Source organism: Henckelia pumila, chromosome 4 (genome assembly GCF_033568475.1).
Source record: "Henckelia pumila isolate YLH828 chromosome 4, ASM3356847v2, whole genome shotgun sequence".
NCBI classification, from domain to species: domain Eukaryota; kingdom Viridiplantae; phylum Streptophyta; class Magnoliopsida; order Lamiales; family Gesneriaceae; genus Henckelia; species Henckelia pumila.
Window position 1 is genome coordinate 180,659,078 of NC_133123.1, and position 23,407 is coordinate 180,682,484.

The following is a 23,407-nucleotide window of genomic DNA, read 5'->3' on the forward strand; positions in this document are numbered from 1 at the left end:
TTTGTTTTGTATGTGTACTTGGCAACAGGTGGGGCAGGATCAAGTCAGAAGAGGCATGGTTAGATTTGAGGGAATGATGTAGAAGTGAGACTCGGTTTAGAAGTCTTGTTAGCATGACAATCTAGCTTATGTTTTGAAGCATGTTAAGAACTTGAACTTGGATTGGAAGTGGTCTTGCTTGTGGTTAGAACTCTTGTATTCTGTATTCGGCTTGTAATAGCTAGCATCGATGCGTGTTCTTCACTTTTATGTATTTAAATTCTATGTTGTTGGATATATATTAGTTGGATCATGTTAGAGTTTTTTTGGTTATGTTATTGCACTTTTGGAGACTTGTTTTGAGCCAATTCAGCAGGCCATGCGCGCCCGCGCCTCGGGTAATGCGCCCGCGCGTCCCGAACTTCGTTTCGGAAGTTTTGGGCAGAGCTTCAGGCGCGCCCGCGCGAGGGCTTGGGCAGGACGCCATGCGCGCCCGCGCGTCCCCTTTTAAAAAAAAATATTGCTTTTGGCTTTTAATTGCTTACTTACTGAATTACTCCTTTAATTGTTGTTTAGAACCGAGGTCTCACAAATTCTAAAACATCCAGTTTCTGCTCCTCAGTGCAATCGAAAGCTCGAAACGCACTCTCAAGTTTAGACATCTAACCTCTTGCGTGTTCAGGATTCTCGCCTCCCACCAAGGGTTTCGGTACTACTTGCATGAACTTATTGATAGAGTAGCGACGTCTACCCTCATGAGGACGATAACGATCATCATGATGGCGATGGTGACGATGATGACCACCTCCCTGGCCAACACTACCGTGACTCTCGTCAGCCATATCCTGAAAAACATTGCACATTAAAATCCCAAATTCACAAGTATTACTTAAGACTAAACTAAATCCCAAGTACTAATTCCCAAAATCTATGCATGATCTGATACCAAAAATGTAGTGACCCTGCATGGAATCACCTACTAACTGACAACTAATAGCATGCAATAAACTTAATAAAGCAAAAAGCTTAACAGAGTAAAACGTGCGGAAACATAATCCATAATTTACATATCAGCTTAGTAAAACAAGTCCAGACTTAATACTATAGTGATACAACCATATCAAAAAACTTAAAAGAAACATTAGACAGCCATATCTAATCCTGCTGTATAAATAACTCCTCAAGGCTCCTGCTCCCTAGTCCTGCCTTGAACTACCAGCTCCATCCATCCTGCGACCTGCCCCGTGGAATAGGGTGTCCAAGATAACAACTAGGACGTGAGCGCTAACGCCCAGTACATAAACATGAGTACACGTATATATATGATGCATGCAACATGATGACTGGTAAAGGGTCATCTGAAAAGTCATGCTTAGTACCGGTGCCATATTAGTGCTGCCACCGCACGGATCATCCTATGGGTGCAACCACACTCGTCTAGTACACCAGAGTAGTCAGACAAACATGTCTCCGCCATCGCGGTACTCTTAGTGACAGACTATCTAGTATAGAGCTGAGCGGCTCTATAATCAGGTATAACAAGGTATAGGCTCAACGTGTATATGCACATGACATATGAATATAGAAAGCGATAAATCATATATCATGCCATATAATAATGCCAAATAAATGCAACATATAAACATGTATACTCGTTGAAAATCTCAGTCAATGTGTACGTACCTCTAGGCTAGTTCAAGTCTAGTAGGATCCTAGGTTCCAAGCCTATATTCAAAATTTCACCGTATCACTACATAAGTTCTATAAGTCTTAACTAAGCTAATAAGTACTCCCAAAACTTAAATAGATTCCCGGACAATACCTTCGTCCGTAGTAAGCCCTTTGAAGTTGCTGACTCTAGATTACTATAACAAATTCTTTGTTATTCCAAAATCTCACTATTACTGATAGGGCCCTCTGTATAACGCTTACTATAAACTGAACACTCGGAATAATTAATTTATATCTAATTTCTCGTCTGAATGCCCTTATTTATAGGCAAAATCTGCCAAAGTTTGGACCCTCTAAACTGGGGTTTGGACCCTCTGAACCTTCATGCCCGACACTTGTCAAAAATCGCGGATTAGTAATCTAGCATCGCTGGCTGATGGAGTTCGGAGCCTCCAAACTGGGTTCGGATGGTCCGAACTTGGTATCTGAGTTCGGATGGTCCGAACTCATTTCGGTACCTCTGAACTGTCCGAGACCCCCGGGACCCTTCATACCATTTTCGGACGTTCCGAAGATGATTTTCCACGTATTTTCACCAAATAAGGACTCCTTAATCATGTTTTGCCACTTTTAAAATTATATGACATATCATAGCATGTAAAGTGGAACTTGGCTACTACCTTTATATGTAGCAATCCATCTGGTAATTATGAAGTCCGATTAAGCTCTGGAATTGGTTAATTACTAAACCTTAATCATGTTTAACATATCATTATCTTAAAATAGAATCTGGGTTACTACAATAACTGTGATAAAAAATGATCAGAATGAATTGATACCTACGAAGACAGTTACGGGTTGGCGAGTGTGTATAGGCTATAGGAAACTGAATGAAGCAACTCGTAAAGACCATTTTCCTCTACCCTTCATTGATCAAATTTTGGAAAGACTTGCTGGGCATGAATTTTATTGTTTTTTAGATGGGTTCTCGGGGTATAACCAAATTGCAATTGCACCGGAGGATCAAGATAAAACCACATTTACTTGCCCCTATGGTACTGTTGCTTATAGGCGTATGCCTTTTGGTTTTTTCAATGCACCTGCTACTTTTCATAGATGTATGACCGCAATATTCCATGATATGATTGAAAATTTTCTTGAAATATTTATGGATGATTTCTCAATTTTCGGTCCTTCTTTTGATGCATGTTTGAATAACCTGAACATTGTCTTGGTGCGATGTGAGGATACGAACTTTGTGCTAAACTGGGTGAATGCCAATTTATGGTGAAAGAAGGGATCGTGTTGGGGCATCGAATTTCTAAGCAAGGGATCGAGGTGTACAAGGCTAAAGTGCAAGTCATCCAAAATTTTCCCCCACCGACATCGATAAAGGGAGTTAGAAGTTTTTTAGGCCACGATGGTTTCTATCGGCGTTTCATTAAGGATTTCTCAAAAATTTCAAAACCTCTTATCTTCTTTATTTATGAAAGATGCATCATTTAACTTTCATGCAAATTGTCTGCAGGAATTCGAAACTCCGAGAGAACGCTTGGTGACTGCACCCGATTGGGACCTACCTATTGAGGTAATGTGTGATTCAAGTGACACGGAGGTGGGAATTCTAGGTGCCGAACTCCGTCTATAAATAGAGGTGCTGAGGCTCATTTTCAATTCGCACTTTCCTCTCTTCTCTCTCAATTTCTTAGCCTTCTAACTTAGATCTAGGGAATTCTAGGCGTCCCATTGGGAATCCGAAAGTGGCATAGCGGTCCAGGCATCGTAGCGGAGTTGTGGCCTAGTTTTGAGGCAAACGACAACAACGGGCTGACGACGGACGCAGGTATAGCTTTTGCTTCCTAAAAATATTTAGGAGTATGCAATAGCTTAGTTAAGGATTTTGGAGTAATATAATGATATTAGTATCATTTGGCATTGTAGTGCGGACTATAGGCGTGGACCTAGAGCTGGTAGAGCTTGCCTAGTAGTTGAGGTATGAAAGTACTGTTCGAGATATCCTGACTGAGTATGCATGTATTATGTGACTGCGTGATTTATATGACATGATTTTATGTTGCATGCATTTTCATATTGAGCTATCTCTTTTGAGATGTCTGGTAGTAGGTTTTTTTACCCTATCCTGTTAGTTGATGGATTTCCATCGATTTGGGTCCGGATTATCCACTGGTATTTGGTATGGGAGCCACCTCCTGAAGCGACGGCACAACGTGCTATATACCAGGGCCCGGTCTGTCTTTGTTATCTGATCCTTGGCCTCTAGTTCAGTAGGCGGTACACTTGCATTTATGCATCTATATAATACGGTATACTCATACTATCGTGCTGAGCATTTTATGCTCACGTCTCGTACTTTGTGTATCTGGACACCATATTTCATGGGGCAGGTTTGCGATTGGACTAGGCGGTGGTTGGCTAGATGGGGTTATCGTCCAGGGTTTTATTTTGATGTATTTGGGATAATACATTATTCGATATGGTTGTATAATTATCTGGGTAATTACAGATTCCTTTCCTTGGGATTGTATAATGTTTATTGTTTCCGCAGTTTATTTTGGATTACTGTTTAATTAAATTTAATTGCATGCTTAAGTTTCTTATTAGTAGGTGATCTCGGTAAGGGTCACTACATTTATGGTATCAGAGCATGCATAGTAATCTTGGGATTTATATTTTGCATAAGATAACCATGAGGTAAATTTTGTAGATGGCTAATTACGATGATCAGAGTAGCCATGATAGTGGAGGTGGTCATTGGGGAGATGGTGATCGTGATCTCCGTCTGGAGCGCCATCATCGTCATCGTGATGACCATAGTCGTTTCAGTATGCATCGATTCATGCAGATGGGTCCTAAGCCTTTGGTTGGAGGTGAGACTCCTGAGGATGCTGAGAACTGGTTAGAGCGCATGGAGAGTTGTTTTCAAAAATTTCGCTGTACCGAGGAGCAGAAGATGGAGACGCTTGGTTATCTCTTGGAGGGACGAGCCCGTAAGTGGTGGAGTTTCACTTCTACACCATTCATTGCGGCGAGAGGAGTTGCTACTTGGGCCGAGTTTCGCATAGCTTTTCAGAAGCTTTATTTTCTCCTACACTTCGCCAGGCAAAGGCGAGCGAGTTTTTGGGTATACGTCAGGGAGCCATGTCGATTGACGAGTACCAGCAAAAGTTCTTTGACTTGTTATCCTATTGCCTTGAGATTGCTGACAGCTCTGAGATGAAGTATAATATGTTTCTTCAAGGCCTTAATCCACAGATTCATGACCGGGTAGCAGTTGGTGATGATATGACTTATGAGGGATTGGTTAGCCAATGTCACCAGGAGGAGGATAGCGTTCGGTGTAGCAGGTCTTTCTCTCAGTCTAGGCCTGCGATTTCCTTGGGTCCCCGTGCTCAGTCTTTCAAGAAATCTGGATCTTTTTCTTCTTCTGGTTCCTGTGGCGTTGTACGTTTTGGAAAGAAAGAGAAGTGCGACCATTGTGGGAAGAATCATCCGACGGACAGATGTCGTAGAGCTTCCGGAGCATGATTTCATTATGGAGAGGTCGGTCATCTCCGGAGGGATTGTCCACTAGCTGGAGGATGCGGTTCTGGTTCAGGATCGGGTTCTCAGGCTACCGTTCAGCAGAGATCGCAGGGACAGCCTTCTGGGAGTTCTCATCTGAAGCCGCGGACATCTAGTCAGGTGTTTTCCTTGAGGCATGATCAGGCAGTGGAGGAGAATGAGAGAGTCATCGCAGGTACATTTCTGTTATATGGCATGCCTGCTTTTGTACTCATTGACACTGGTGCATCTCATTCCTTCATTTCTGCATGTTTTGTTAAGAAGAATAAGTTGTCATGCATTGTACTAGACGTAGTGATTTATGTTTCTACTCCGACGGATCAATTTGCATTAGCTAAATGTCTATTGATGGGTTGCCCTTTAGAGTTTTAAGGGAACATTCTGATATCGAATCTCATGGTTCTTACGATGGAGGATTTTGATTGTATTCTGGGGATTGATATATTAACTACCTACCGAGCTTCATTGGACTGCTATCAGAGGTTAGTACGCTTTCATCCGATTGGGGGTGATAGCTGGTTTTTCTATGGTGAGGGAGCACGACTTCCGATGTCATTGGTATCAGCTTTGAGAGCTTGTCGAGCTCTAGAGTCTGGCGGGCAAGGCTACCTCATCTATGCAGTTGATTTGTTCGCTGAGAGCGTTTGTATAGAGAGTCTGCCAAATGTGAATGAATTCCCATATGTATTTCCAGATGAGATTCCGGGTTTTCCGCCTATTAGGGAAGTCGAGTTAGCCATAGAGTTGATGCCGGGTATTTCGCCTATTTCTCGAGCACCGTATCGTTTGGCTCTGTCAAAGATGCGAGAGTTGAAGAATCAGTTGCAGGATCTTTTGGACAAGGGATACATTCATCCTAGTGCATCTCCTTGGGGAGCTCCTGTTTTCTTTGTGAAAAAAAATGATGGGTTTATGCGGTTATGCATTGACTATCGACAGTTGAACCGAGCTACTGTGAACAAAAAGTATCATTTTCCTCATATTGATGATATGTTTGATCAGCTGCAGGATACTTTGGTTTACTCCAAGATTGAATTGAGATCTGGGTATCACCAGAGGGTTCGGGATCAAGATATAGCCAAGACTACATTCCGTACTCTCTATGGGCATTACGAGTTTCTAGTGATGCCATTTGGGTTGACTAATGCGCCGGCTATATTTATGGATCTGATGAACCGTGTCTTCATGGAGTTTTTTGATAAGTTTGTCGTGGTTTTCATTGACGACATTCTGGTGTATTCGCGCGATGCGGATGAGCATGATTTTCACCTGCGGTTGGTGCTACAGACTCTTCGGGATGAGCAGTTGTATGCCAAATTGAGTAAGTGCGAGTTCTGGATGGATCGAGTGGTTTTTCTTGGCCATATCATATCCAGGGATGGGATTTGTGTTGATCCGAGTAAGGTTGAGGAAGTGTTGAACCGGTCGCATCCGAAGACGATTGCTGAGATCCGCAATTTTCTGGGTCTAGCAGGATATTATCGTCGCTTCATTGCGAATTTCTCTCAGCTAGCTCGACCTTTGACTCAGCTCACTCGAAAGAGTGTTGATTTCGAGTGTTCCTCAGAGTGTGAGGAAAGTTTTTGTCAGCTTCTACGACGGTTGAATTCTGCGCCTGTGTTGGCATTACCTTCAGGATCTGGAGGGTATGTGGTCTACACAGATGCTTCTCTTCGGGGGCTAGGTTTTGTTCTGACTCAGCATGGACATGTGATCGCATACGCTTCTAGACAATTGAAGATTCACGAGGATAGATATACAGTGCATGATTTGGAGTTGGCAGCTATTGTGTTTGCTTTGAAAATCTGGCGTCATTATCTTTATGGCGAGAGATTTGAGATTTTCACAGACCACAAGAGTCTAAAGTATTTTTTTACTCAGGCAGAATTGAACATGAGACAGAGATGTTGGATGGACTTGCTGAAGGATTATGATTGCGAGAAGTACCATCCAGGAGCTGCTAATCTCACTGCTGATGCCTTGAGTCGCAAGGTGCGATTATCCGCACTTCAGACTTGTTCGATGTCTCGTGCGATCGAGGATTGTTGTTCTTCAGGGTACACCTTCAAGCACAAGAAGAGTATGCAGAGTATCCAGATGTTTGCGATATTATTTGAGCCAGCCTTGTATTCGCGGATTCGGGATTCTCAGATGTCTGATCCGAAGACCCAACGTTTGGCTCGTTTAGCCAACGAGGGTAGTACGTATGGATTTCATTATCAGTCAGATGGTTTTCTGTGTTTGCCAGGTCGGCTTGTGATTCCGGAGGATGAGGATCTGCGGGGGGAGATTTTGTCTCAGGCACATCGCATCAAGTTGAGTATTCATCCGAGGAGCAACAAAATGTACAAGTATCTGTGTACTCGGTTTTGGTGGAAGGGAATAAAATGCAGCATGTATCAGTATGTTTCGAAATTCTTGGTTTGTCAACAGGTCAAGGCAGAGCACCAACGACCTGGAGGTTTGATTTACAGTCTGCCTATTCCTGAGTGGAAATGGGAGCTTATCACGATTGATTTTGTGACCCATTTGCCGGCATCTTCAAGGAATTTTGATGATATCTGGGTTGTGGTGGACCGACTCACCAAGTCAGCACATTTCACTTCCTATAGCCGAGAGTACACTGTTGATCGTATGGCTCGGTTGTACATCCAGGAGATCGTTCGACTTCATGGAGTGCATGTGAGCATTTTCAGCAATCGAGACCCCAGGTTTACTTCCAGATTCTAGGGGAGTGTCCAGTGTGCCATGGACACTACTCTTAGTTTGAGTACTGCCTATCACCCGGAGACAGATGGACAGATAGAGCGCACTATTCGTACCTTAGAGGATATTCTTTGGGCGTGTACAATGGATTTTGGTTCAGCCTGGCAAGATCATTTGCTATTGATTGAGTTAGCGTACAACAACAGCTATCATCGTAGCATTGGGATGACACCTTTTGAGGAGTTGTACGGGTGACGTTGTCGTACTCCACTTTTCAGGGAAGAAGTGGGGGAGAGACAGGTCGAGGGACCAGAGTTAGTCCAGCAGGCCGCAGATATTGTTGATCAGATCAAGAAACGGATTAAGACTGCACAATATCGTCAGGTCAGCTATGCTAATACTATGCATAGACCTCTGCAGTTCGATGTTGGGGAGAAATTATTTCTGAGAGTTTCACCTTTCCGCAGGATTTTAAGATTTCGTCTCAAAGAAAAGTTTTCTCCTAGATTTATCGATCCATTTGAGATCTTGGCGAGCATTGGTGATTTGACTTATAGGTTAGCCTTGCCACCGTATTTGTCCAGTATCCATGACGTGTTTCACGTATCCCTGTTGCGACGGTATGTAGCAGATCAGTCTCATATTTTGCAGCCGTATGAAGTTCAGGTAGATACTGATTTGACTTATGAAGAGAGACCGGTTTGTATTTTGGATCATAAGGATAAAGTATTGCGGAATAAAGTTATCTCTTTGGTTCTAGTTCAATGGCAGCGCCGAGAAATTGAAGAACCCACTTGGGAGCTTGAGAGCAGGATGCGTTCAGAACATCCTGAGTTATTTTGATTTTGTTCCAGGTTCTATTCAGTTGTAAAATGTTTAATCTGAATAAAGGATGTTTCTGCTTACTGTTTAATTTTCGATACTTAAGATCTGATTTCGAGGACGAAATATCTTAAGTGGGGGAGAATATAGTAACCCGTGCCCAAATTAAGTAATTAAGGGATTAATTGCTAAAATAAGCAATTAGACTCTGAATGTGATCGGACGATCCGAAGCCATGATCGGAGGCTCCGAACCTGTTTGGACGCTCCGTCGGTAGGTTCGGACGGTCTGATCGGGATCAAGTATTATGTCATTGATTACGTCAGCAAGATGACGTCATGGCTGACGCGTGGATGGGACTTAGGACGCTCCGAAGTCGAGTTCGGACGCTCCGAATTCAAGTTTGGATGCTCCGAACGTGTTCGGAGGCTCCGAACGTGGGGTTCGGACGATCCGAACTCCGTCTATAAATAGAGTTGCCGAGGCTCATTTGCAATTCGCACTTTCTTCTCTTCTCTCTCAATTCCTTAGCCTTCTAACTTAGATCTAGGGAATTCTAGGTGTCTCATTGGGAATCCAGAAGTGGCATAGCGGTCCAGGCGTCGTAGCAAAGTTGTGGCCTAGTTTTGAGGCAAGCGACAGCAACGGGCTGACGACGGATGCAGGTATAGCTTTTGATTCCTAAAAATATTTAAGAGTATGCAATTGCTTATTTAAGGCTTTTGGAGTAATATAATGATATTAGTATCATTTGGAATTGTAGTGCGGACTATAGGCGTGGGCCTAGAGCTGGTAGAGCTTTCCTAGTAGTTGAGGTACGAAAGTACTGTTCGAAATATCCTGACTGAGTATGAATGTATTATGTGACTGCATGATTTATATGACATGATTTTATGATGCATGCATTTGCATATTGAGCTATCTCTTTTGAGATGTCTGGTAGTAGGGTTTTTACTCTATCCTGTTAGTGGATGGATTTTCATCGATTTGGGTCCAGATTATCCACTGGTATTTGGTATAGGAGACACCTCCTAAAGCGACGGCACAACGTGCTACATACCAGGGCCAGGTCTGTCTTTGTTATCTGATCCTTGGCCTCTAGTTCAGTAGGCGGTACACTTGCATTCATGCATCTATATAATATGGTATACTCATACTCTCGTGCTGAGCATTTTATGCTCACGTCTCGTACTTTGTGTATCTAGACACCCTATTCCATGGGGCAGGTTTTCGATTGGACGAGGCGGGTGGATCCAGGAAGGACTAGGCGGTGGTTGGCCAGATGGGGTTATCGTCTAGGGTTTTATTTTGATGTATTTGGGATAATACATTATTCTATATGGTTGTATAATTATCTGGGTAATTACAGATTCCTTTCCTTGGGATTGTATAATGTTTATTGCTTTCGCAGTTTATTATGGATTAATGTTTAATTAAAGTTAATTGCATGCTTAAGTTTTTTATTAGTAGGTGATCTTGGTAAGGGTCACTACAACAACTCAGCTACAACCCCCGGACGCTTCACCAAGCTCCGCCCCTCGATAACTAAGGCTAGGAAGCCCCTAAACCACCCAATAACCGAGAGAGAAAGTGTGTGAATTGGAAAAGAAATGAAATCTCGTACCCTATATTTATAAGAAGAGATCGGAAGCTCTGAACGCCCGATCGTAATCTCCGATCTTGCATGCCAGCCACGTTGCGGAAATGCAACGATCGGAAGCTCAGAACTCCTCTTCGGAAGAGCCGATATTCTGCGTGTCCGAATTCCTTGACACATTGATAATGTGAATGGCCTAACTATGATCGGAATCTCTGATCCTGTTCGGAAGTTCCGAACTTTAGCGTAGCTTCCGAACTAGTCCAAGTCAAACTCTCAAACCTTTGACCAATTTTAACATCTCGGAGTCGATTTCTTAGTCCATTTGATCAAATTAAAGTCTCTAATCATGTTTAGTCACATTAATCATATAAATTAGAACTAGGATACTACAGAGTACCTGGACTGCTAGATTGCTAGGGTGATTGATTTTCTGGATAGAGGTACGAACGTATTATCCGAGATACCAGGTTGAATATACATGTATTATATTTGCATGCTTTATGTGGCATTTGTATATGCATTGATATTATGTTGCATGCATGAACATGTTGAGCTTTATGTCTTGATTTGCATAGCCGAAATATGGGTCGCTCAGCCCCGTATTTTTAGTGGATGGATTCCATGGATTTGGATCCGGATATATCCATAGTTTTATGGTATGGGAGCCACCTCTTGATGCGATGGCCCAGCGTACTACATACCATGGCGCCTTGACTGAGCAGTCTTCTGGACAGGTTTTTCCAGAATCCCGTCATATTTCATGTGTATGCATGGTATATGTATATTCGTACTAGAGTACTGAGCCTTATGCTCACGTTCAGTATTTTCTGTGTTGTCTGGACACCCCATTCAACGGGGCAGGAGCAGTTGTAGTTGCAGGTAGTTCACCCAGAGACTTGGAGTAGTCGGGGACCAGAGTGGGACATCAGGGTTAGCTGTTAGGTTGTATTATTTTTTATTCGATTGGGTTGTATTTATTGGATTTATTTAGTCGGTTGTAATCTACCGGTCCAACATTTATTTAGTTCTCCGCAGTTATCTTTAATTATTGCAAATTGCATGCTTGATTAAGCTTTAACTTCTGATTAGTAGTGGATCCGGTTTGGGTCGCTATAATATAAAAGATGCAGTCCAGTCAAATTTCTTTACCTGCTCTCAACCAGTTGAAGAACCAGTTCAAACAACCAGTTGTATGAATATCACAAGTCTGATCAAAGACTGCTTATATATCAATTGTTCAATCAAAAAGGTCTGGTGCTGACTGCTCAGACCAACTGCTTTACGTAGTCCAAATATCCAAATGCTCATACATAAAGATAGAGCCATTGAGACATCTTCAACAAAAGATGTGCATAATAAACTACTTCAACGACTTATAATTATAAAGAAATGCTAAATATCAAGAAACGTTTTAGGCAAAAATTTATGAAGACATCAAGACAAACGATGCTAAAATACTTATATATATTAAAAGGGTGCCAACAAGAAAAGAAGAACAAGATACACAAAATCTTACAGGCTATCTAAGCATTCTTCGAGCACTTTACCTAAAATATCTTACTTGCTCACATTGTCCACTCATCAGAGACATATATCAAGATATTCAAGGATCACGAAGGGCGAAGAAACAACTCCCAACTGTTTAACTCAGATTGAAAAAGATGAGTTGTTTACCTGTTTGAATTCATTCAAACTGATTATACTTCACTTGTCGATTTGGTGTTAAGACTTGTTGTCTTAACTTTATTGTGTGTTGGAAAACTGGCGGTCAGATCAATCACGATTGATACCCGGTGCAGCGGAAGTTTAAAAATTTTGTTATGGAACAATTCCATAGTGTGGGTATCAACCGTTCAACGATTAAATTATAAGTGTGTAAAATTCAAATAACAATTAATTAAATTTTACCTTTAATCTCGAATCGAGATTCTGGACACCAACAGAATTAATCTGCTCTTGTTGTCTCTCCCTGGAACCGATGAACTCCTTCAATCAGGTCCACGAATGGGGTTTAAATCCCTCTGATAGATTGCACTAGAAAATCTATCAGAAGTTTTCTGCGAAGAGATTAAACGAATCTGATTCGTTATTTCAGACTGCGATTCAAAATCACAGACCGGAAATTTCTCTGACAGAGCAAAGGGGGGCGGCCGAATTGTGAGAGAGAGAGGAGGCTAGGGTTTGAAATTTTGTCTCTCAAAATTATGACCTATTGTGTGTAATTTCTGTACTGCAATAACTTATTTATAATGCAGGCCACTAACACCTTAGGGCCCATTAGTCATAAGTTAGGGCCCGACAAGCAAAGCCCGCACGTTCAGAAATTAATATAAAATTCATCGTGACTCCGATTGATGAACCGATTTCACCAATGTGCACAGAAACCATTTCTGCACATTTTAAAGTCAAAATAAATTTTCCCGAATCCGAATTCAGTGGTTTCCAAAAATGCCCATCCCTATGTCATTTTAGGAAATCCTACTCCCTTACTCTTAATTAAGAAGTCCAACTTCTTTATTCATTAAATTTAACTCTTTAAATTTAACTATCTCAACGGGGACTAAAACTCCATTACACTGTGTGACCCTCAATGGTTCAGGGATACAGCTAGCCGTGGGCTTACAACTCCTTGTGACTCGGAACAACACTTTCCGACTTGCCCAACGAATCATGGTAAAGCGCCTAGCAACATCGCCCCATGATTCCCTAGGTATCACTGATAGTGCCTACAAGAACCAGTAGATTTTGGTTAGCGTACAGTACGGTCCCTTCATCCATATATCCCGATCGAATCAACAACCATTGGTATATCGAGAGTCGCTCAAGATTCGATAACTATGCAATACATCTTGAAGATCAAATTAGTGACATCGCATGTGCTACTAAGAAACCATTTCTTAAATCACATCAAGTACTCTGGCCAGAGATTTGTCACACTAATATCTCCTCAGATCGCATAGGATGTCCACACTCGCAAGTATGTGGTGAATCCTTGACAACAATGCATCGACTCCTATATGTGTTGTAACTGTACCCAATCCCGACACCTGATGACCCCCATAGAGTCGGTAAACGAGTCAAAGCACAGTACTAGCATATAGAGTCTCCATGATGTTTCAAGTAGTAAGGACTAATGGTGTACAACCAAAACCGCGGACTTTATCCACTCGATAAGTGATAACCACTTGGAAAGTCCGGATATGGTAGTTCGATTATTCATCCTATGAATATCCATTTGCATGCTTCGAACATCTCCATGTTCCCTACCAATGAAACGTGGTACTCCGCATCGCAAATGCTAGTCTCAAACTCGAGCGATCCTTATCCTTATTATCGGACGGCTCAATTGACTAGGAACAGTTTAGAATATACAGTGACTATAAGATGTATTTCATGATAGACATCCCCATGTTCTACCACATCTTACATACACTATAGTATATTCAAGGTCTTTATCAAAACAACAATAGTATATCACAATATAACAATATGAAGAAAGATAAAGTCATTGCCATTAATAAAAGTGTAAATTATATTAAACAAAAGATCGTTTGTACAAAGAGTCATCAAAGCCCATAGCCACAAGTTGGCTCACTGGGCACCCACTCTTTCAATCTCCCACTTGCCCTATAGCCAACTAGTCATACTACGTAGACCCATTGCTTCGCGATGTTTGTCAAACAATGGTCCTGGCAAGGGCTTAGTAAGCGGATCAGCGATATTGTCTGCAGAGGCCACTCGTTCGACAGTGATGTCTCCTCTTTCCACAATCTCCCGGATGATGTGGTATTTCCTCAGTACGTGTTTGGATCTTTGATGAGACCTTGGTTCCTTTGCTTGAGCAACGGCACCCGTGTTGTCACAGTACACCGGGACTGGACCAACATATTCAGGAATGACGCCCAACTCTTGGACGAACTTCCTCATCCAAACGGCCTCTTTAGCAGCAGCTGATGCTGCAATGTATTCAGCTTCAGTGGTGGAATCCGCTGTGGTGTCCTGCTTGGAACTCTTCCAAGAGACAGCACCGCCATTGAGCATGAACACAAATCCAGAGGTTGACTTCGAGTCATCCACGTCACTTTGGAAGCTAGAGTCGGTATAGCCTTCCAATTTCAGATCTCGTCCTCCATATACCATGAACATATTCTTAGTCCTTCGTAAGTACTTAAGAATGTCCTTCACGGCTTTCCAATGCATTTGACCAGGATTAGCCTGATATCTGCTCGTGACACTCAGAGCAAATGCTACATCCGGTCTGGTAGATATCATCCCATACATGATACTACCTATAGCTGACGCATATGGTACATGTGTCATATTCTCTATCTCTGCATCAGTCTTGGGACACATAGACTTGGATAGAGAAACTCCATGACACATGGGTAGATGTCCTCTCTTGGACCCATCCATTGAAAACCGTTTCAATATGGTGTCGATGTAGGTTGATTGGGTGAGTCCTATCATTCTCTTAGATCTATCTCTATAGATCTGTATCCCAAGAATGTAGGATGCCTCACCCAAATCCTTCATCGAGAATCTACCTGATAACCATATCTTTGTTGACTGTAACATCCCTACATCATTCCCAATGAGTAGGATGTCATCAACATAAAGTACTAAGAATGTCACAGCATCCTTAACTACTTTCTTGTACACGCACGGTTCCTCCGGGTTCTTGATGAAACCAAAATCTTTTATCGTTTCATCAAATTTCTGGTTCCAACTTCTTGATGCTTGTTTTAGACCATAAATTGATCTCTGAAGCTTGCATACCTTATGCTCGCTTCCCATGGATGTGAACCCCTCTGGCTGCTTCATATAGATTTCTTCCTTAATGTCTCCATTAAGAAAAGCAGTCTTCACATCCATTTGCCATATCTCATAGTCATACCATGCAGCTATGGCAATAAGGATTCTTATGGACTTGAACATAGCAACTGGTGAAAAGGTTTCATCATAGTCAACTCCTTGTCTTTGAGTATAACCTTTCGCCACCAATCGCGCCTTGTAGGTCAATACCTTACCATCAGGCCCAAGCTTTCTTTTGTAGATCCATTTACACCCTATTGGAACAATTCCATCAGGAGGATCTACTAAAGACCAAACTTGGTTTGTATGCATTGAATCCAATTCAGACTGCATAGCTTCAAGCCATAAATTTGAATCCGCATCAGAAATTGCTTCCTTGAAGTTTCTTGGATCACATCCAATGTCGGGTTCTTCTTGATCCCCTTCAAGAAGAAGACCATATCGAACAGGAGGTCTAGAAGTCCTCTCGGATCTTCTAGGTTCAGGCGTGTCCAGTAATGGTTCCTGAGGCGTAGGATCGTTATTTTGTATTTCGGGTTCTTCTCGAACTTCTTCGAGTTCCATCATCTCGCCTTTCTTATCCAATAAGAACTCCTTCTCCAAGAAGGTGGCATTTCTAGAAACAAACACCTTTGTTTCAGCAGGATAATAGAAATAATATCCGATTGAATTCTTCGGATACCCTACAAAATAACATAAGCTGGATCGACTATCCAACTTATCTCCCACTGTCCGCTTCACGTAAGCAGGACATCCCCAAATCCTCAAGTACGAATACTTAGGAGCTTTGCCATTCCATAACTCGTATGGTGTTTTGTCCACTGCTTTAGTGTGGACGTTGTTCAATAACAATACCGCCGTTTCAAGCGCATAGCCCCAAAACGAAGGTGGAAGCTCAGTGAAGCTCATCATGGATCGAACCATGTCCAACAAAGTTCGATTACGACGCTCCGATACACCATTCAACTGTGGTGTCATAGGAGGAGTCCACTGAGAGAGAATCTCATTCTCTTTCAGATAGTCCAAAAACTCGGTACTCAAGTATTCTCCACCTCGATCCGATCGAAGTGCCTTAATACTTTTACCTAGCTTGTTTTCTACTTCAGCCTTGAATTCTTTGAACTTTTCAAATGCTTCAGACTTATATTTCATTAAATATAAATACCCATACCTTGAATAATCATCAGTAAAGGTAATGAAGTAGGTGTGGCCATGTTGAGTCCCAACTCTAAATGGACCACAAACATCTGTATGGATCAAATCCAACAGATTTTGACTACGCTCAGGTTTCTCCTTAAAAGGAGATTTAGTCATTTTCCCTTTTAGGCAGGATTCACAAGTAGGTAGAGAGTTAATATCAGACATATCAAACATGCCCTCTCCCACTAGCTTGTTCATCCTCCTTGAGGAAATATGACCTAGTCTAGCGTGCCAAAGGTTTGCCGGGTTTTGACTATCGATTTTCCTTTTGTTTGTTGTCGCCGGTTTATCAATATAATTTATTGGAACGTCTTTTAGTTTTAAGTTGTATAGATCGTTTTCAAGTTGTCCATTTCCAATCAAACATTCATTCTTGTAAATATTGCAAATCCCATTCACAAAATTGCAAGAATAACCATCTCTATCAAGCATAGAAATAGAAATAATGTTTTTAATTAAATCTGGAACAAATAAAACATCTCTTAATAATAACTTAAAACCGTTCTGCAAAATTAAACAAACGTCTCCTACGGCTGTAGCTTCAACTCTGGAACCATTCCCGAGCCTCAGCTGGGTCTCACCCATTCTAAGCCTCCGACTTCTTGTCATCACCTGCAAATCATTGCAAATGTGAGATCCACATCCGGTATCCAATACCCAAGAAGTAGTGTTAAGCGAAACGTTAATTTCAATATAGAACATACCCTTTGCAGTTCGCAACTGCTCTAGATATTCCTTGCAGTTACGCTTCCAATGTCCCGGCTTCTTGCAGTAATGGCAAACATCCTTGGATTTTCCATTGTTTGAAGCCTTTGTCTTTTGCTTCTTCTCGGGCTCGACTTTCTTGGGTGGGGCAGAACGTTTCTTGCCCTTCATACTTGGCCCCTTCTTAGCAGAAGATGAGGAGCCCACCAAGAAAACGGGCTTATCCTTTTTAAGTGTGGATTCATATGTAACGAGCATATTGACCATCTCTTCAAGGGTGGCCTCTATCTTGTTCATATTAAAATTTATCACAAATCCATCAAATGAAGAAGGAAGAGACAGAAGCAGTAAATCCACATTGAGTTCATGCTCCAACACCAAATCAAGGGTCGCCAACTTTTGTATGAGCCAAATCATTCGTACCCCATGATCACGGACCGAAGTCCCTTCACGCATGTGGCATGTCATCAACTCCTTAACAGTTGCGAACCTTTCAGCCCTCGATTGAGCCCCAAAAAGTTCCTTGAGTTGCGCGTGAATGTCAGCAGCATTCACCGTGTCCTCAAATCGCCTCTGGAGTTCATCAGACATCGAGGCTTGCATATAGCATTTGGTCTTGATGTCATGGTCCCACCATGCATCAAGCTTGGCCAATTCCTCCGGACTTACATCAGCTGGTGCTTCCTTCGGAGGTGCTTTCTCTAACACGTAGAGCATTTTCTCCGAAGTTAAGACAATCTTCAACTTCCGGAACCATTCCGTATAGTTGGCGCCAGTCAACTTGTTTTGTTCGAGGATCGAGAATAAAGGATTACGCGAATTCATCGTATGAAATACTGAAAAGAAAAACAGACATATATCAATGATTGTTTAACAATTTACTAAGACATAAAATAGGCGAAATTTAATTTTATGAATCTCACTCCCACTATTTTAACGATTTCACCACCCTCTAGTGAAAACGGGAAACTTTTTCCTTAGTGAGAACATGGAGTCCAATTGACAAACTTATGGTCCCGAATAATATCAGCCAACCATAATTCTCAAAAGGTAGAGCCCAATTGCTTCCAAAGCAACCCCCATGTATTTACCTCATGTCCAATAAGGGCCCAATAATATGACGCCGTTTAAAGTGACATGTCAAGATGACCCATCAATATTAAGTTGTGATGGATGGTCGCCATGTGGATCCCCCAATAATATGAGCCGATCCCATGGGAGTTCCACCCAACTTACAACATGTGTCGATCCAATGTACAGCTTTCCGACGGACGGGCCCCCCCAATAATATGAGCCGGACCGTATCCGCGGGTAGCATCACATACATTGACCGTTGATGGAAGGTAGGAACATTTAAACAAATTTAAATTTCCTTTATTTATCTTGATATCAATTTTAAATCATATTTAAAATGAGGGATTTTTAATTATAAAATATTTGTCTCATCATATTCAATTTATTGCATGCTTGCCGGATTCACGCAATTATGTCTAAACATGCATACAATCATAATATCATATATTATATAGGATGATCGATTCCATTTCTAATTGACCCGTGGTTGCCAATCACGGGTCTTAGTCCAATCCTAGGTAATATGCAGTATGCAATGCAATTCTATTACATGTGCTTCCAATTTACATTTCTTCAGTCTTTATTGTCTGCTGGGCCCACCATCTTCAAATCTTGATCTCCCACTAAATCTAATGTATTTACAATAAATAACAATGACAAGCAGGGGATACATTTTTAGGGGTGGGAACGGGCCATAAACCAAGCCCACTTTTATTACATATGACATTCATATCGGGCCATAAACCAGATCCATTAATAAAACCAACAACAATAAAACAAAATGTAAATTCCTAACATACACCTACAAAATTGGTCATGGCAATCGATCATCCTTATCCAATAACATTTAATTCAAAATTAATTTATTGGATAACATGCAGTGGCAATTCAAATTTAAACAAGATAAAATCATATTTTATATATAAAATCATATTTTACACATAAAATCATATTTTATCTCTATATCAAATAAAATCATATTTTATCTATAAAATCCAATTTTACAGATAAAATCATATTTTACTTAATATATTATAAGATCATATCTTATCATCAATTGTACCAAAAATAATTGATTTCAAAATTCAATTTAAGGATAAAATATTAAAACTTTCCAAAAATTCAAATTTATCCAAAAATCAATTTTAAAATTTACGGACTCGAACAATTCGATCCGAAATCTCGTGAACCAATCAAAAACAATTTTTGACCGGACCAAAAATAAAATTTTAACACATTAAAATTAATTTTAAATAAAATATAATTTTTCCCGCGGGCCGCCCGGGACACTCCCGGGCCGGCCCGCACCCGTGGGCGCGGGCCGGGGCAGCCCGGCTGCCCCCTTAGGGCAGCGCCGTGCGCTGCCCTGGGCGGCGCCGAGCGCCGCCCCTGGGCAGCGCCGAGCGCTGCGCTGGGCAGCGCACAGCGCTGCCCTGGGCGGCGACGGTCGCCGCTTTGGGCAGCAACAATTGCTGCCCCACCGGGCAGCGATCCAATCGCTGCCCGGGTTTTGCCCCGAAAAATTTTTTTTTTTATTTAAAAATATTTATTTTGTTTCAAAAACCGAGACTCAAAAATTTTGTACAATTGATTAATTTAATCGTTTGATCTGAGCAACCTGGCTCTGATACCACTGTTGGAAAACTGGCGGTCAGATCAATCACGATTGATACCCGGTGCAGCGGAAGTTTAAAAATTTTGTTATGGAACAATTCCATAGTGTGGGTATCAACCGTTCAACGATTAAATTATAAGTGTGTAAAATTCAAATAACAATTAATTAAATTTTACCTTTAATCTCGAATCGAGATTCTGGACACCAACAGAATTAATCTGCTCTTGTTGTCTCTCCCTGGAACCGATGAACTCCTTCAATCAGGTCCACGAATGGGGTTTAAATCCCTCTGATAGATTGCACTAGAAAATCTATCAGAAGTTTTCTGCGAAGAGATTAAACGAATCTGATTCGTTATTTCAGACTGCGATTCAAAATCACAGACCGGAAATTTCTCTGACAGAGCAAAGGGGGGCGGCCGAATTGTGAGAGAGAGAGGAGGCTAGGGTTCGAAATTTTGTCTCTCAAAATTATGACCTATTGTGTGTAATTTCTGTACTGCAATAACTTATTTATAATGCAGGCCACTAACACCTTAGGGCCCATTAGTCATAAGTTAGGGCCCGACAAGCAAAGCCCGCACGTTCAGAAATTAATATAAAATTCATCGTGACTCCGATTGATGAACCGATTTCACCAATGTGCACAGAAACCATTTCTGCACATTTTAAAGTCAAAATAAATTTTCCTGAATCCGAATTCAGTGGTTTCCAAAAATGCCCATCCCTATGTCATTTTAGGAAATCCTACTCCCTTACTCTTAATTAAGAAGTCCAACTTCTTTATTCATTAAATTTAACTCTTTAAATTTAACTATCTCAACGGGGACTAAAACTCCATTACACTGTGTGACCCTCAATGGTTCAGGGATACAGCTAGCCGTGGGCTCACAACTCCTTGTGACTCGGAACAACACTTTCCGACTTGCCCAACGAATCATGGTAAAGCGCCTAGCAACATCGCCCCATGATTCCCTAGGTATCACTGATAGTGCCTACAAGAACCAGTAGATTTTGGTTAGCGTACAGTACGGTCCCTTCATCCATATATCCCGATCGAATCAACAACCATTGGTATATCAAGAGTCGCTCAAGATTCGATAACTATGCAATACATCTTGAAAATCAAATTAGTGACATCGCATGTGCTACTAAGAAACCATTTCTTAAATCACATCAAGTACTCTGGCCAGAGATTTGTCACACTAATATCTCCTCAGATCGCATAGGATATCCACACTCGCAAGTATGTGGTGAATCCTTGACAACAATGCATCGACTCCTATATGTGTTGTAACTGTACCCAATCCCGACACCTGATGACCCCCATAGAGTCGGTAAACGAGTCAAATCACAGTACTAGCATATAGAGTCTCCATGATGTTTCAAGTAGTAAGGACTAATGGTGTACAACCAAAACCGCGGACTTTATCCACTCGATAAGTGATAACCACTTGGAAAGTCCGGATAGGGTAGTTCGATTATTCATCCTATGAATATCCATTTGCATGCTTCGAACATCTCCATGTTCCCTACCAATGAAACGTGGTACTCCGCATCGCAAATGCTAGTCTCAAACTCGAGCGATCCTTATCCTTATTATCGGACGGCTCAATTGACTAGGAACAGTTTAGAATATACAGTGACTATAAGATGTATTTCATGATAGACATCCCCATGTTCTACCACATCTTACATACACTATAGTATATTCAAGGTCTTTATCAAAACAACAATAGTATATCACAATATAACAATATGAAGAAAGATAAAGTCATTGTCATTAATAAAAGTGTAAATTATATTAAACAAAAGATCGTTTGTACAAAGAGTCATCAAAGCCCATAGCCACAAGTTGGCTCACTGGGCACCCACTCTTTCATTGTGTTCTAGAAGTTTCAATCTAGGCAAATGATAAGTCCTATGATTGAAGTGGGTTATATACAAGACGTTGTATAAACCACAGTCTTCTAGTATAATCTTCCTTGTGAGGAAGAATGGTTGACGTAGTAGCAGTTAAGTCTCCGAACATCCATAAACATATCTGTGTCTTTTACATTCTAGCCAAGCCATTCTACATACTTTTTCTATATGTCAGTTGGCCTATTTTTGCACATATATATTTGTTGGCTAAGTAATATTGACACATGAAAAAGACTAGAGTCAAGTTGCTGATAAAAATTGAACTCATTCTTGAAGAATAAAGCATTCAATTGCTCGACTGAAGATATTTTTTTCATTGAACTGATATTCTTCTTTGAGTAAAAAATCCTATTTCAAGAAAGAAATAGATCATAACAATTGGTATCATAGCTGGTTCTTTCTCGTATCTGAACATCTTCATATGTATACTTTTGGTGATATCATTAAAAGTTTTTGGAGAACAACCAATGAAAATTTCACTATCAATACCATGGAGATCACATGCTCTACTACCAAGAATATTTGGCAACGGCTGACCAACCCAGGCTAAAATTAGAAAACTAAGCAGGCCAGGAGTCCACTGACAAAAGATATTGAAGAATCATGTTGTTCAAACAATTCGAATGATGAAGAATCTTGATATTCAGATATGTTACGCCTTAAACGCATACAAATATCTTAAACGAGATAAATGTTTTTAATGCGATAACTTATCTTATTTTGATAATTACAAAACTAGGTTAATAATCTTTAATCGTTTAAAGTGAGACTTTGCAGATTATATTATTATAAACATTATTATGGATAAGAACATTGCAAAAATTACTGAGCATGTTTGATTCATCCAATTCCAATCTCCACCAGTCATATTAAATTTTAGGATGCTCAAAAGCTACGGTTCAAATCTCAGCTCAATCCAACGGCTAGATCATGAGAAATAAATTTTTCAAAAGTGCCGCGCAAAACAAGAAGCAAAACTACGACGAAGTAACTTCAGAAAAATACTGGAATCCGTTAATTCATCCAAATCAAATCTCCACCGTTCACAATAAAATTCAGGATGTTTTAAAGCTACTGTCCAAATTTCAAGTCAATCCGACGGACGGATTGTGAGTTATGAATTTTTGAACTTTGTCGCGCAGTCTGAATTGTGCCTAACGGACGCAACGAACCTAGGAACGGACGCAACGTTCCTTGTCAAAAACACGATCCAATTTTTAAGGAAGAAATTCATCTGAAAAAATCTGCAATGCGCCGAACGGACGCAATGAACCTACGAACGGATGCAACGTTCGTCACCATCGCCGAAAGAATTTAATGTGCGCCGAACGGACGCAACGAATGCCAGAACGGACGCAACGAACCTGCCCGAATTTGCAACTATAAATACATGCCATTTGAAGCCATTTCAACTCACCAATTCACTCTCATCTCTCTTTGCAAGCAAGATCCTCTCCTTCAATAATTCAAGAATTATTTGTGTGTTATATATTCAAAATCGAGGGTTGTTTGTATAAGTTCATTCGTGAGTTGGTTGTTCGATTATTGTAAACACTTGTGTGTGAAGCCAAGTGTGTTGAAATCGTGTTTTGGCTATCCTTGGAGCCCTTAAGGCCAAGAGTATCGAGTTGTATCGGCGCGGTGATCGTGTTGAGTTGTACGGCTATCCTTGGAGCCATCAAGGCCAAGATGTTGAAGTGCTAGTGAATCCTTGGTTAA